The 17,120-nt window shown below is 47.3% G+C and overlaps 1 pseudogene; it reads left to right on the plus strand.

The window, feature by feature from the left end:
• The window catches only part of LOC135215662 (ras-related protein Rab-35-like), a 113,955-nt pseudogene that overhangs the window by 15,981 nt on the left and 80,854 nt on the right, over positions 1-17,120 (plus strand).

Genomic DNA, 17,120 nt, shown 5'->3' on the forward strand with positions numbered 1-17,120 from the left:
AAATTGGATCGTGATAGGATCAGGAGGTCTTCCTCTAGGAGTGGTTCAAGCAGTAAAGGTAAGGGCAGTAATATTCCACCTACAATAACCCCTGTAGATTTTGTCTCTCCTAACCCTGTGATGTTGCTTTCGGGCCCTGAAATTGTGTCTGGAGAAGGTAATGCCCTCTCTTTGATTTGGATTCTTTACAATCTCTAGAATCCAAAGTGCTTGCCTTGGAAACAGGCACGGTGAAAGTTAGTGATTGTGCCCCTAGTGTTGTGGAGGGGGCGTCAGATCGGCCCCATAATGCCTCTAGGTCTAGACCGCTGTCGGACTCCCAGGACTCAGGGAGTGGACATGTCGAAAGCCGCAAGAGGGTTACGGGGGCTCCCCACCGATCTGGCGTCCCTTCAGCAGGTCCTGTTGCAACTTCCCAGGCTGCCAAGGAGCGTGCTCAGGCGCGCATCCTTAAGGACTGTTTTTCGTCCTCTGAGGCGCCCTCCCCGCGCAAGGGGTGGAGCTCTCGGAGGGACTCGCGTCCGTTGAAAAGGACCTTTAGAGAGGAGGACGCTTCACGTCTTTTCTCTCCTCTTTCTTTGCGGTTGTCTCCTGAGTCATATGACGCTTTTCCACCGCACAAGAAGTATAGGACGTCATCAGAGGATGACGCTGTGGAGCGGCCCAGTCGCTCTAAGGAGAGGCAGGTAGCTGTCCCTGTGAGAAAGAAGAAGGCGTCCCCTCGTCTTCTCGCAGGTTCAGCCCTTCACCTGTTCAGGATTCTTCTCCTACGAGGAATATTCTCGTGTCCCTTCAAGGCCAGTTGGCTTCTTTGATGGTGAAGAAAGAAGTGGAGCCTATAGGATTAGGAAAGATTACTAGGCTGCCTGTCAAGAGATCGAAGTCCCCAGTTCTCCCTCTCCTCGTTCGTCTCTTTCTCCTGTTTTGTCACCGCCTGCTTTTAGATCGGTGCCCCATCGCTCACATAGTACGAGTAACAAGACGCTTAATCGAGATGTTGGTTTCTCCTCAAGACGCTCTGCTCAGGGCGCTCGGCAGGACGCTTTTGAGGACGCTCAGCACGACGCTTATGAGGACGCTCGGCAGAACGCTTCTGTTGACGCTCGGAGAGACGCTTTTGTAAGCGCTCGGAAGGACGCTTCTTTGGAAGTTCGCAAGGACGCTTCTGTAGAAGCTCGTCAGGACGCTTTGCGGGAAGCTCGGCGTCTTATTGCTACTCAAGACGCTTCTCAGGATGCTCGACCTGTCCAGGAACGCGCGTCAAGATTCGCGCCACAAAGCTCGACAAGAGGTTCGTCTGGATGAGGAGACTTCTTCGTCTAAACGTCAGAGGTCTCTTTTGAAAATTAGACCTGTAGGTCTTATGCCCCCTCCTTCTGCGCATTCGCCAGTTGCTCTCAGGGAGGAGGGAGAATTGAGTAGTCCTACGGATTCTGTAGAGGAAGATCAGTCGTCTTCTTCTTCAGTCTCGGACTACAAGGTTTTGGTTCGTCTTTTGCGCTTGTCGTTTGGAGACAAGTTCCAACCTTCTGCTGCTCAATCTCCTCCTCCTCAATTTTCCTCATCGAAGTCCAGTAAGGCTCCTGAGTTTGTGGAAATGAAGACTTCCCTTTCCACTAAGAGGGCGTTCAAGAAGTTACAGGACTGGATGGAACGCAGGAAAGATCAGGGCAAGTCTACTTTTGCCCTGCCTCCCTCGAGACTCAGTGGAAAAGGGGGAGTTTGGTATGAGACCAAAGAGGAGGTGGGTGTGAGAATCCCTTCATCGGCACAAGGCGATTTTGCCAGTCTTGTAGATGCTCAGAGGAGGTCTCTACTTTCTTCAGCAAAGATATCTTGGACCCCAACAGATGGCGGATCATCATCTTAAAGGACTTTTGAGGACTCTGGAAGTCTTTAACTTTTTGGACTGGTGCTTGGGAGTCCTAGATGTTCATCTAGGAGTCTGGACTCTATCAGTCTGGGGGAGCTGTCCAGTGTATTAGCATGCATGGACTAGGCCGTCAGAGATGGTTCGGAGGAGTTGGCGTCGCACTTCGGTACGGGCCTGTTGAAGAAGAGAGCTCTTTTCTGTAATTTTACAGCAAAGTCGGTTTCTCCTTCTCAAGGGCAGAGTTGCTTTTTGCCCCTCTTTCAAACCATCTTTTCCCCCAGACCTTGGTTAAGGACCTTGCAATCAGCCTGCAAGAGAAGGCTACTCAGGACCTCCTAGCTCAGTCCGTCAGACGTCCCGCAGTCCCTTTGACGTCTTCTTCTGGACAAGTTCCTAGGAAGCTGAAGCCCTTTCGTGGGGCACCTCCCTCAAGATCCGCTTCTCGGGGGAGAGTCCTTTCCAGAGGCAGAGCTTCTTTCAAGCCGAGAGGAAAGAAGTGAGCACTATGTCCTTCAGACACCAGTCGGAGCCAGACTGAAGTACTTTGCAGGAGCGTGGAGAGAGAGGGGTATGGACATCTGGTCCCTCAAGATCTTAGAACAGGGGTACAAGATTCCCTTTATGGTACCTCCTCCTCTGTGCACAAACTTCCCAGGGATCTTTCTCCTTCTTACCAGCGGGAGAAACAACTGATCTTATTCGACCTTTCTAGACCAATGGATGGCGCAAAAGAGAGCGGTGGAACAGGTCTTAGACCTGGGGTCACCAGGATTTTACAACAGACTTTTCCTGGTACCAAAGCAGTCGACGGGATGGCGTCCAGTCCTGGACGTGAGCAGGCTGAACCTTTTCATAGAAAAGAAAAAATTCAAGATGGAAACACCTCAGTCAGTTCTAGGAGCCTTGAGACCAGGCAACTGGATGGTGTCCTTAGACTTGCAGGACGCATACTTTCACGTTCCTATCCACCCTCTCTCAAGAAAGTACCTGCGATTTGTGCTAAAAGGCAAAGTATGGCAATTCAGAGCGCTTTGTTTTGGATTAAGCACGGCCCCGATGGTGTTCACTATTCTGATGAAGAATGTAGTGAGATGGTTACATTCTTCAGGAATAAGAATCTCTATCTCGATGACTGGCTCATCAGAGCGTCTTCAGAAGAGAGGTGTCTGAAGGACCTTCAGTTAACGTTAGCCTTGGCGAAGTCCCTGGGACTTCTGGTCAACCTCGGAAAGTCACATCTGACCCCAACACAGTCCATCGTGTATCTGGGGATTCAGATGGATTCAGTGGCTTTTCAAGCGTTTCCGTCCCAGGAACGACAGCAGCAAGGCTTAGAGAAAGTTTCAGCCTTCCTGGGGAAGGAAACTTGCTCGGTGAGGGAATGGATGAGTCTGCTGGGGGCCATTTCCTCGCTGGAAAAGTTTGTTTCCCTGGGGAGACTGTACCTCAGACCTCTCCAATTTTTCCTAGCAGAGGAATGGAAGGTCAAGCAGGATATAGAAGCGACCTTGAAGATCTCCAAGTCTGTAAAGAGCCATTTAAGATGGTGACTCGATCCAAACAAGTTTCTAGAGGGTTTGTCCCTAAAACTTCAGAGCCCCGACCTAGTGTTGTTTTCCGACGCGTCCACTTAGGGCTGGGGAGCAACACTAGGAGGGGAAGCAGTGTCAGGCGCCTGGAGGGGGGAACAGGTGTCCTGGCACATAAATCTGAAAGAACTAGCAGCGATTTTCCTAGCGCTCCAGTTCTTCGAAGAGAAGGTTGCGTACCAAGTAGTCCAGGTCAACTCGGACAACACCACAGCCCTGGCCTATTTAAGAAAACAGGGAGGTACACACTCCCGACCCCTTTTTTGGCTAGCAAAAGAGATCCTGTTGTGGGCGCGAGCGAGGCAGATAACGATCCTTACGAGGTTCATCTCAGGGGTCCAGAATGTCCGGGCAGACCTTCTCAGTCGACAGGATCAGCTCCTGCCGACAGAATGGACTCTGCATCAGGAGGTTTGTCGGGAACTGTGGAAATTATGGGGACGTCCTCTAGTAGACCTATTTGCGACGTCGAGGACGAAGAGGCTTCCTCTTTATTGCTCCCCTGTTCTAGATCCAGGAGCGGTAGCTATAGACGCCCTTCTCTGGGACTGGACAGGCTTGGATCTGTATGCCTTCCCCCCGTTCAAGATCATGGGGGAGGTCATCAGGAAGTTTGCGGCATCAGAGGGGACGAGGTTGACTTTAATCGCCCCACTTTGGCCTGCGAGAGAATGGTTCACGGAGGTCATGTCCTTCCTTGTAGACTTCCCAAGGACACTGCCCTGGAGGAAAGATCTACTCAAACAGCCCCACTTCGAGAGGTATCACAAAAACCTTTCCGCTCTGTGTCTGACTGCGTTCAGACTATTGAAAAGTTGGCCAGAGCGAGAGGTTTTTCTAAATCAGTGTCAAAAGCGATCGCCAACGCAAGGAGGGCGTCATCGCGTGCAGTATACCAGTCGAAGTGGGCTTCCTTCAGGGGTTGGTGTAGAAGGGAGGGAATTTCCTCTACCACGACCTCTGTGAGCCAGATAGCCGACTTCCTTCTGTACCTAAGGAATGTTCAGAAGTTAGCAGTCCCAACTATTAAGGGATATAGAAGCATGTTGTCAGCAGTCTTTCGACACAGAGGCCTTGATCTTGCTGACAACAGGGATCTTCATGATCTCTTAAGATCATTTGAAACCACAAAGATAGTTCAGGGTAGGCCTCCTTCCTAGAACTTAGATGTTGTTTTAAGACATCTGATGTCAAGTCCGTTCGAGCCTCTCCATGCAGCGTCTCTTAAAAACTTGACTAGAAAGGCTCTTTTCCTAACTACTCTAGCAAAATTCAGGCCATCAGTGAACATGTGGGCTTCAAAGGAGATAATGCTGTCTGCTCTTTGAGTCCCACGTTCTTGGCCAAGAACGAGAACCCGTCCAACCCTTGGCCCAAGAGCTTTGAAATCAAGGGAATGACGAACTTAGTTGGTCGAGAACCAGAGAGAGTCCTGTGCCCTGTTAGGGCTCTAAAATTTTATTTACAAAAAACGAAGGAAGTAAGAGGTCCTTCGGGTAATTTATGGTGCTCAGTGAAGAGACCAGATTTACCTTTATCGAAGAATGCACTGGCTTTTTTCCTAAGGGACATTATTAACCCTTTACTGCTGACTGGACGTATTTTACGTCGACTTACAAAAGTTTTTTTTAAAATTCGCGGAAAAATACTTTGGCCTACCAGCCTAAAACTTTTGAATCACGCGCCTTGGGGGATGCTGGGAATTCATGGATCAAGGTGTTGTTTTGTTTACAATCGTTATGCAGGCACGCAAGCGCGAATTTCTTTCTTGCCGCACTAAAAAGTATCTGTGACACATCTCGGAAATTATTTCGTCACTTTGACATAATTTTTGTATCATTGTAAATTAGCTGTTACATGAAGTATAATATATGAAAATGTGCGCATTTTTATGTAGAATACAACAATAAAATACTCATGATTGTAGCTTTTATCAGTTGTTCCGATACGTAATACAAACCATCGGTCCTTTAACAATAGGAAGTAGCTAGCGGCAGCTGGAACGGTCGTAAGCTTCGAACAAGGGGAGAACGGTAGTTAACTGCTTGTCCGACAGTCGCGCGCCCGCGCGGACTGGGAGGTAAACAAATCACTTTTGCTTTCGGCCGCGGGTGTGAAGGACATGTTAGTCATCGCTCTCTGCCGCTTTCATCGTCGTCATGCTTTGTTTATATTGTGTTTTCTACTAATGGTTTGTTTGACTTGAAAATGAAACTGTAAGTACACTATTTTCATTTTCATTACTTAATTATGAACCAACATGGAGCTATCGCCGTAGATGCGGCGATTTCCTCTCTTTTCATGAATTGAACCCTTGAATTATGTCTCGGTGCCGAGGGCGGGGGCGCTCGCGCCGAGTCATGTATTTTGGGCGAAAGTGTGTAATTGAAAAATGTAAGTACTTTTTTCATTATATTTTTGCCCTGTGCGTTCGTTACCGAGAGCGTGATTGCGCTCGGCACGAGCCTTTTATTTTGTATGATAAACATGCAATGAAAGTGGATTCGCAATGCAGTATTCTCTCATTGTCATTTATTTAATTTGATAAAAATTTAATTTGGATCAATTTTCGCTCTTACCCGGGAATTGATCCTTACGATTATTTTCTGTGAAAGGTTGAAAATCGCAAGTGCAGTATTCTGTTTCATTTTCATTATATATTTTGTATGATTAGCATCATATTAATTTGGAGATCAAGTTTCCGTTTTACCCGGGTAACCGGGAATTGGAATCTTTTTCCCCTTTAAGTTCTATGTAAGTGATCGCAAGGGCAGAGTATTCTGTTTCATTTCATATTTACTTTTCACTGCTGTGCGGGGGTAGGGGCGAAGCGAAGGTCCTGGCCAGGAAGTCGTCGGAAAGCTCTCCCGCGACTCCCTTGGTATCCGATTCTTCGTCTTCCTTCCTGCCCCCCGCTCAGCTTCCTCGTTGTATTTTGTATTTGGGGTCTTCCTTGCGTTCGGGGTGGGGTGTCATGTCTTCCCCCGTGCGTGAGGGAACCCCTCTTACTAATCTATCTATGCTACCGCAGGTGCTACATCCGTGGGAGACGACCTTGGACAGGTATGGACCACCGCGGCGGCAGGGCGTGCCTAGCATCCACGGGCTGCTGCAGCGTCTAGCGAGGTCTGTGGCGGTCTCCACTACTACCACGGCCGCTTTCTGCTGCTCCCCCCCCCCTCCGGTCTACACTCCCCATGCTGTGTCGGTGACGCCGTCTGCCGCTACTAGGGCCGCCGCTGTACCGAGGGGGGGTTGCCCGCCACCGCCGCTGTGTTTCTTCGTGTTGCCTGTCCCAGACTTTTCCGCTGTTCCAGCAGCTTGCCCCTGGACCGGCCACCAGACCCAGGCCCAGGACCCCAGGTTCCCGCTGGCTGCCGATGATTCTACGAGGCGATCGCTGGCCCTGCCGTACCTGCCGCTGATGTTATTTTGATTTCCCGCTGCTGGGATGATGCTTACCCGCTGTTGGCTTGGCTGGTCCCCTTCTGGTCTACCGCCTGCCGCTGTTTCCTGCCGCTCCTTGAAGCTGGTTTGCGTGTTCCTGTCGCTCCTGGTTCCTGAGCCTGTCCATGCTGGTCCTGCCCACGGTGTGTCTTCCCCAGTCCCAGGTCCTTCCGGACAGGTGCAGTCGGGCCGTGTTGCTTCGGCAATAGCCCCGGCTCCGGCCTGGATGGAGGACCTGACGACTGTCCTGCGTGAGCTGATGAGGAAGAGGAAGAAGAGGAAGGTGTCATCTTCGTCTTCATCGTCTGCTGCTGCCTCTTCCCCTTCGACTTCTAAGGCCCATAAGCCGAAGAAGAAGAAGGCTGCCTTCCCCCCTAAGAAGTCTCCTTCGGGAACTTCTAAGGGCCCGTCCCACCACGGTGGGACAGGGGTCCTTCTGCTGGTCCTCCTGCTCCTTCGGGAGCGGGGCCCGTCTCCCCTTCCAGTAAGGAAGAGATAGACGGGGACCAGAGGAGTATCGGTTAGCTCTGGTACTTCCTCGCCTGGTGCTAGCGGCGATGCCGCTACGCCAGGTTCCGGCTCGGTCTCTCGTTCGCGAGAGATCCCGAGTGTACGTTCTCCCTCGGGACCATGCAGCCAAGTTTCGGCGCCAGAGTTCGCTCGGCGCCAAGACGCGGCACGGAGCAGAAGGCTGGTGAGAGCCGCTCAGGTGACTCTCGCCAGGCCAGAGGCCGCTCTTGCAGCGACCAGCTGGTAACCCGGGTTTTCCCCCCTAAGAAGGCTCCTTCGGGACCTTCTAAGGGCCCGTCTCGCTCCGGCGATTTGGGGAGCTCTTCTGCTGGTCCTCCTGCTCCCTCGGGAACAGGGCCCGTCTCTTCTTCTACCAAGGAGAAGACAGGGACCAGAGGAGTACCAGCTTCGGCTGGCACCTCCTCGCCTGGTTCTAGCGGTTCTGCCGCTAAACCAGGATCCGCCTCGGCTTCTCGTTAGCGAGAAGTACCGAGTGGACGGTCTCCCGCGGGAGACCGTCCAGCCAAAGGTCTTGACCCCGCACGCTCCGCTCGCCGTCAAAAAAACCGAAAGCGCGGGATCAGAAGACTGGGCGAGAGTCGTGGCAACGACTACTTTCGCCCAGGCCAGTGGACGCTCTCGCAGCGACCAGCTGGCTGCTCGGGTTGACGTGACGGTCGCTGACCAGCCACGGGTTGAGGCGAGGAAGGGGTCCCCGCGGCCGTTGGTACTATCCACGGCTGGTACCAGCGGCTCAACGCGCCAAGAGGACGCTCGCTGGTCTCACCGCGACAGCGAGCCTAGCAGGTCGCCTGACCGCCGCTCCCATCGGGACCGGGCGGAGACGGTAACCAGCAACAGCTCGCCTGACGCTAGAGATCAGCGTCGACGTTCTCAGCCGAGCCTCTCACCCCAGGCGAGCGGCAAGGCTAGGCCTGCTGCTCGATCGCCACCGCGGGTTGACGATCAGCAGCAGCCCTCCAAGCATGCTGGTCCTGCCAGCGAGCTAGGGGGGAGCGTCAGGTCTGCCTCTCCTGTACCTTCAACCTCCTCGGGCTACACCGGGAGGAGCGAGGTACCTAGGAGTGATCGCGAGAGGTGCGCCGCTCGCGATCCCGCTATGACGCCGTATGGACCAGGCACGGTTCTAGGACCGACCAGGACATACGCGCAAGTAGCTGGAGGCGACCGTCAGGGGTCTGCCGCTGTTCCTCCTTCTGAAGGAGGAGTATCTCGGGATCTGTTCTTGCTGGAGGGACTGGACGGTCCTACTCCGCAAGACGCGGTTTACTCCCGAGATACAGAGGAATTTTGCAGAAGTCATTAAGCTGATTCGTCAGCATAATGACCTTGCGGAAGGATTGCCGCTCCCACCAGCAGAGCCCACGTCTCTGCTCGAGTCGTTTTGGGGCCCGAGAGGGAACCCAAACCGACGGTGGGTCTGCCGCGATCGGAGCTTGCCGATTCTGTCTCGAACCAGAGTCTCTCGTCTCCGGACAAGAAGGCTCTCTCAGTTCTGGCCGGTCGATCAAGCTACTTCCACCTCCTCTACTGCGACAGCGGCGTTTCTACGTGTCTTCGGACACCGTATTTAAATACTCCTTCGGTCCTCCTGAGAGGTTTCGACCTCGACGAGGACTGGAATGAGTCTGAGGACGGTATCGGCTCTCTCCTGTCAGGTGTCGATCAGCCCCACCCAGACGACGTTCACAGTGGCGGCAGACCCTTACCTACAGTGAGAGTTCGTAACCCTCCGCGGGAAAACGTTTTCTCCTGACAATACGTTTTCCCAGACTCTGAGAGGCCATCGCCGCAAGGCGATGGCTGCTCCTACTCTTCTCCAACTGCTAGTTCCACTGGGAAGGCGAGCGAGTATCCAATTCCTCCCCCATTCCCTCTCTCCTTACGGCTACGAGGGAAAGGGGAGGGATCCTACAGAGATTTCTCTGTAGGATCCCACGTTGGGGACTGCGCTACCGGGGGGACCTTCGGGTCCTACCTGATGTAAGCCCCGGTCGTTGAGGAGGGATCCTGCCCCATTCTCGATTTCTACGGGAATCGAGAGGACCACCAGCCGATATCGTTTGACGAATTTGGTAGGGGTTTCGCAGACTGCTTAGAATTCTACGGAATTTCTAGCGCATTCAGTGTGTTCGAGTTTTTTACGATCTCCAAACACTTAGGCGAGACAACGGTCCAAAGTGAGCGAGACGAGAATCCCCGATATGTTACACGATAATCGGGGAACCTCGCCTATGCTCGAATTCCTGGAATTTCTAGCATGGGAAGAAGACTGCTGCTGAAAGGAAAACTATCTCACAGTAGGCGACCAACCTGGGGACGGAATAGAGAAGATCGGACGGAATATCCAGTTTGGCTTGAACTATCGTCTTAGTATTCTGTTCACCATTGAAGCTTTCCTTCGAGGAAGACTTCTCCTTCACTCTCTTTGATAGAGATCGAAGGTGGTCGATCTCCAATCCTTATTTTGTTTTCTTGAAGGAAAGAATTTAGGATGGAGATCGTTGTTCAGAATCCTACAAATATACTACGTATATTAACCTCGTGACATGATTCTACTAAGCAGTTGAATTGTCCGAGGGGTAGGCGCATATCCTAGTTAATCTACGGATTGCGACTTAGAAGAGAAGTATTCTAATTGAACTGCAACTCGGGGTTGCCTGCAACCTCCCAGGAGTTTCAGTTTCAATTTTATATACTTATGGTTTTGTCACGACAACACCATTTCAACTTTTATATTTACCGAAATTCGTTTCGCCTAAATATAATTGCTCGAGCATATCTTTTTATGCTCGGTGGTTCTAGCCGAACGCATTCCTTCGTGGAATAATGGATTACCTGGCAACTCAGGATGACGAGTCAGCGAGAGCTCAGGCTCAGCTACTGCGTATTGAACTGCAGATAGCAGCTCAGTATCAGCTGGGCCTCCGAGATGCATGGTTAGTTATGTCTCTCTCTCTCCCCTGCTTGATTGACTACCGAACCGTATCTCTGCCCAACAATCATGAACTTAGGTCTCTGATTAACGGGGATTCTCGCAATAATGAAGGACCATCTACTGCTGTGACGATAGATTCCATCGCCTTCGACATTGCGAGAATTTTCAACAGAGATATCTCTTGGACTCTTTCATCTTTCTGTTTACCGCACGGTAACAGAAGTCTGTACAAGTCTCCCGCTGCATCGCACTGCGAAAATGCGAATGATTTTGCAGACATCTGAGTTTGTCTTCAAATATCTCATATTCGTAGGTGTACAATTGTTCATTGTTCAACCCGAATTAACAGATGTGTCAAAAGACATCGCCTACTCTCCGACCTGACAGCTCTACTTCCAAATGTTCAGCCCATGAGAAGCAGTTCTTCAGGCGGCTTTCCCCTGTGTTTTCATTACTGAAGAACGCCCCGCTTTCATTGCAACTACGACTTCTCACCGGACAGCAATGAAATAGCGGTTAGCGTTTTCAGTCATTTGTAAGCACAGGTTATGAATCTTGAGAATCCTTCTCTCGATTCGTCTGTGAAGACGTAGGTTGCATTCAATATCTACCTTCGTCTTCAACGGTTCATAGTGTTGTTTCTCCTTAGCTGAGATTCAACAACTATGAGATGTTTTGCCTTCAGGGACCTCGGTCTCTAGAAGGCAATTGACTTCCGCCTGTTGGGCACATGCCTTAAGAGAATCATCACCTCGCTGTCCGGCATTGGTGACAAACAAATACATTATTTGTTTGGTCTCTCGGCATAACCCTTTAAAGGCGAAGGTCACGTGACTTACTCGGATGCTTGGACAACTTGCCTCCTACCGAACGCAGTCAGTCGGCAGCTGTCAGAGCGCCCGAGTCAGTTACGAACTACGCTGTTGACTTAGTTCGGTTGTTACAGAGCAATCATTACTTCGTTTTAATAGCTTGTCACAGTACCCATACCATCGACAACCCCATGGAGTGTCGGTGTCCTATCCACTACCGAGAACTTCGCTGCATGGGGATAGGAGGATGCGAGAGACTTCGTGGCAAACGGGACAGACCAGTATGGGTACTGGACATCACCGAAGTAGAGAAGAGGGATAGGTCATGCGACTATTCCCTTCTTTTCCTCTGAGGAACTGCATGACTTCTCCTGCGAAGTCAAGCATCCAGGGGATGGGGATCCGTGACGCTCGATTTCGTACCAACTTCGTAGCGAAGACTCAGACCCTTCGGTCCCTGACGATTGGTTCGAGGTTGTTCACAATCCCCTCCCTAATGGACTTCACCGCCTTCGATGCGAAGGAGATGCTGCCTTGTCCGCAAGAACTTCTCCGTGGCGCAGGTACTGAAGGCAGGGGTCTGGTCCAACCAGACCACATGCCCCTCCTTCTACCTTCGGGATATTGCCCACAGGTCCTTGGATCTTTTTCCTTGGGACCCGTGGTGGCTGCTCAACACGTTGTGTAGCGAACCCACCCTACGCAGGCTGAACAGCATCGAGTCCTGGTGTGACCGTAAGAATGGATGAGTGAATGAAGAGTGTGACTGGCTCCTCTTCCCATCTTGTTTTCCCCTTCTTCTCCTGTGGTTAGAGGGACACGGTCGTCACCCTGCTGGATAAGGACAAGATGCAGGTGAGCTACTCAAACAGAGCCCCATCTTATCCCTTTCACTTGGGGATAGGAGCGTATATCCACCACTTCCTCCAACAAGGGGGAGGAAGTGGATGCCAGCTTGAGACAACCCATACTTTATGTTGCCTCTTGCAAACAGGAACAAGTTCTTGCTTGCTGGTACGAAGAGATACGCTTGCCTCTCTCTTAGTACTCGGCCCAGAGGTCTGACCATTGATCCTGCGGTGCACACCCCGATCAATCGGACAGAGGCTTGGATCCCTCCCTCGCTCTTACGACCAGGGAGGCATTCCAGGGATGGACGAACACCAGTCTGTTCATCAAAGACTCAGATTCCTCCCACCAAGAAGTAAGTCTTCCTATTGTTAAAGGACCGATGGTTTGCATTATTTATCGGAACAAATGACAATTTGTTGAAAATTGCATTTTTCCTAACTATACAAACCTGAGGTCCTTTACATATAGTCCCTCCTCATGCCACCCCTCACTCTGCGTATTTTGCATGGGCCAAAAGCAAAAGTGATTTGTTTACCTCCCAGTCGCGTCGGACAAGCAGTTAACTACCGTTCTCCCCTTGTTCGAAGCTTACGACCGTTCCAGCTGCCGCTAGCTACTTCCTATTGTTAAAGGACCTCAGGTTTGTATAGTTAGGAAAAATGCAATTTTTGACAAATTGTCATTTTTGAGATATTTTCATATAAATAACAATAATTGCCAAAATTTCAACCTTCGGTCAACTTTGACTCTACCGAAATGGTCGAAAAACGCAATTGTAAGCTAAAACTCTAATATTTTAGTAATATTAAATCATTTACCTTAATTTTGCAACTAATTGGAAGTCTCTAGCACAATATTTCGATTTATGGTGAATTTATGAAAAAAAATTTTCCTTACGTCCGCGCTGTAACTCTTCTGAAAAAAATCATACATGCGATTGTGGTAATGTTTAAACCATTTTAAAATTAGCCGTTATATAAAGTTTTGTATATGGAAATGTGCGCAATTTCATGCACAATACAACTAAAAACTACCCATGGTTGTAGCTTTTATCAGTTTTGAGATATTTTCATATAAATAACGATAATTGCCAAAATTTCAACCTTCGGTCAACTTTGACTCTACCGAAATGGTCAAAAAACGCAATTGTAAGCTAAAACGCGTATATTCTAGTAATATTCAAGCATTTACCTTCATTTTGCAACAAATTGGAAGTCTCTAGCACAATATTTTGATTTATGGTGAATATATGAAAAAATAACATTTTCTTTACGTCCGCGCGGTAACTCTTCCGAAAAAATCATACGTGCGATTGTGGTAATGTTTGCACCATTTTAAATTAGCTGTTACATAAAGTTTTATATATGAAAATGTGTGCAATTTCATGTAGAATACAACAAAAAATAATTGAAGGTTGTAGCTTTTCTCATTTTTGAAATATTTGCATATAAATCACGATAAATAGAAAAAAAACCATGTTCAGTCAACTTTGACTCTACCGAAATGGTCGAAAAACGCAATTGTAAGCTATCGAAGTCTCTAGCAAAATATTTAGATTTATGGTGAATTAAAAAAAAAAAATCTTTCCTTCCCTCCACGCGCGGATTCTCCGCCACAAATCTCCGAAATGCGTACGTCCCATTCTCGGAATATTTGCTACCGTTTTTCATATTAGCATTTCATAGAGTTTTATATATGAAAATGTGCGCAATTTCATGTAGAATAAAACGAAAAATATTTGAAGGTTGTAGCTTTTCTTATTTCCGAAATAATTGCATATAAAAAATATACAGTAGACCCTTGACTCACGAACACAATCCGTTCCTAGACCTTGGTCGTGTTCCAAATTGTTCGTGACTCGGAGCTAATTTCCCCATAAGGTTTAATGGGAATAATATTAATTGGTTCTCGACCCCTACGAACCAATATATATTATGTATATTTTGCCTTATTTTACACAGATAATGTAAAAGTCAGTGTAAAAAACCTTAATATATCTAATAATATAATTTAAAATGGTAAACTAACACTATAAAAAACGTTTGTAAAGTGAACACTTACTATGACTGGCGAGACTTCTGGCTTGACGGACAAGAGAAGAGGAGGGTGGTGGGTGGGGAGGAGGTTATTGTGCGGAAGGAGACCCTCCCCCATCCAGGTCGGGGAGATCTCGTTCCGGAGATTCAACTCTTCTAGGTTTTTTTGGTGAACGTTTAATCACAAACTTATCCAATGTCTGTTGCCTTTTCCTTCCTTGCATAACTTTTCTGAAATGGCTCATTAAATTTTCATTGAGCATATTCACATCCTGTTCGTAACAATTTTGTCCGGATGATACAATTCAGGAAGCACTGGACATCATTCCACTTTTCCAATGCGGCTTTTATCACATCACTGCTGACATCTGTAACTTCCTCCCCAGCCTCCTCTTCGTCAGTTGATTTCTTTCTTTATTTCAATGGTTATCTTCCTCTGCACCCTCTTCTCACCATCACTCTTCACTTTCTTACTTTCACCACCACTCTTCACTTTCTTAGGGCCCATTATAGAAGAAAATCACAAGTTTTAGCGCAAAAAATGCTAAGCGAATTGACGAACGTCTTGTACACAATGAGATGAGACAAAGAGCGATGCGTGGGTGACGCCGTGCGTGGGCGGCTGGAGGATGGCTGTTCCCATGGCAACTCAAACGCTCCTCACGTGTGCTGGGCGATTTCGCGCATTTTTCAAATGTTTGTGTCTAAAAATTAGTTTGTGAAACAAAGTGAATTGTTATTTTCCAGAAATTTCCAGCATTTTTCAAATGTTCATGTCTCAAAATTAGTTCATGACCCAAACAGAATTTTTATTTTCCGCATTTTTTTTTGTTCGTATCTCAAAGTTAGTTCGTAGGTCAAGGGTGAAATTTTACCTATAATTTTGGTCTGGGATCGAGTTGTACGTGGGTCAATGCGTTCGTGAGTCAAGGGTCTACTGTATATATAAAAAAATTTGACATTTGGTCAACTTTAACTCGACAGATATGGTCGAAAACTGCAATTGTAAGCTAATACTCTTACAGTATAGTAATATTCAATCATTTGTCTTCATTTTGAAAGAAATTGGAAGTCTCTAGGACAATATTTAGATTTATGGTGAAGTTTTGAAAAAAATATTTGTTTTTACGTCCGCTCGTTACGAAATTCATGCATTATTTTGTGATAATATTTTCTCTGTGTTGCTTTTATCGTTTTACAATGTGTTATATACCAAAATGATCGCAATTTAGTGTACATTACAACGAAAAAAAAAGTAACTTGTTACCTTTAACCATTTTGCGCACAGTGCGATTTGAATACAATTATATATGAAATTTCGTTTTTGCGCTATCATATATCGCATTATTTATATATGATAATGATAATTTTTTTCATTTCTGATGGTTGCATACTAAACTTCAGCCAATGACAAAAAAAGGAGCCAAAAATGAACTCTTAATCTTGAAAACTAAGCGCGCTGTGATTTTTTGAAAAAAATATTTTTTCCGCTTCCGCGCTCACTCTGAAACACCTCCGGCACACGGGAGACATTTTTTTTTTACCGCTTCGGCGTTTAAGGGTTAAAGAGGCTCATTCATCTTGCAAGAAGACTGATTTGAGCCTCCTGCGAGTGAACGCTCATGAAGTTAGAGCTGTTGCAACCTTGCTAGCCTTCCAAAAGAATATGGCAATCAAGGACATTCTTGATGCCCCCTTTTGGAGGAGCAACTCAGTATTCGCCTCACATTATTTAAGAGATGTGAGGACGACGTACGAGAACTGCTGTTCTCTAGGGCCATACATTTCTGCAGACACAGTTTTGGGGGCTGGAAGTAGCTCTTTTCCTATCCTCTAGATAATGGTTAGGTATAGTTTTTATTTTGTGTTTTTTGGTTGTTGGGTAGATCCTCAGAGGAGGTCTTCCAATCGTTTAGTTTAACTTAAAGTTGGATTTGCTTAGTAAGTCAGGTGGTGGTTTTTTGCTTCATTGCCCTCATATGTATGGTCATAAGGTCTGGTCAAATTGTGGTCATGCCCCCGTTGACAGATCATCTAGAGCGCACCAGCATTACAGGTCCCTACCTCGCTGGCAACTCTAGTAAAGCAGAGGCAGGCTTGGGTGACAGTAATCACAAAGTCAGCTATGCTAACAGGTAAGGAACCAAGATGTCTATCATCTACATAGATTTGTTTCCTAAAATCCTATTCAGTCTCTTCCCACCCTCCAAAGGTGGGATTCAGCTATATATAGATCTGACAGGTAAGTTTCATGAACAAAATGATATTGTTATAATACAATTAAGTTTGTTCATACTTACCTGGCAGATATATATAATTAAGTGCCCATCCACCTCCCCTCAGGAGACAGTGGCACTAAAAAATATGAATAGAAAATGGGAATGGTTCCTGATATCCGCCTCCCAGCGGCGGGAATGGGTACTACCACCTGGCCGCCCACTGCGTGTGCCGCGAGTTTTGAAATTCTGTCGGACATCAGAGAATACAGCTATATACTATATATCTGCCAGGTAAGTATGAACAAACTTAATTGTATTATAACAATATCATTTTCTAGCCAGTTTCAGTTTATAAATGCTATTCACATCCTGATATTTATCGTAACTCCCTAAAGCACCAACACTTTGGTCACACAGATGTCATTACCATTTTTGATCATTCTAGGCCCAAGTGACTCTAATTAAACCATTCATTTATAAAATAAAAAAATACCTCCAATTTCCTTCCCTGGTATATCTGAATTCTCTTTCATACTTATAAAAATAGTATGTCAATTTGATGCTTTTTATGATATTAAAAAGAAAATTGGCATTGTAAGATTTTGAAGATTACATGCATCAGCACCAGTCTCCTCAAAGTTCAGTGTTCCGCGGTGCCAACCGAAACATCCACTTCATTGGATTTCATCACCTTTTGCTCAAGCAAAATGTATTTATATTATTTAAGGAATTTATAAATTATATACATAATATTATATATTCATATGCTAACTCGAAGTAACGTTTTTTTTTCTTTTGACAGAAAGATCTTTTTAAAAAAATG

The sequence above is a fragment of the Macrobrachium nipponense genome, chromosome 5 (genome assembly GCF_015104395.2).
Source record: "Macrobrachium nipponense isolate FS-2020 chromosome 5, ASM1510439v2, whole genome shotgun sequence".
Lineage (NCBI taxonomy): Eukaryota > Metazoa > Arthropoda > Malacostraca > Decapoda > Palaemonidae > Macrobrachium > Macrobrachium nipponense.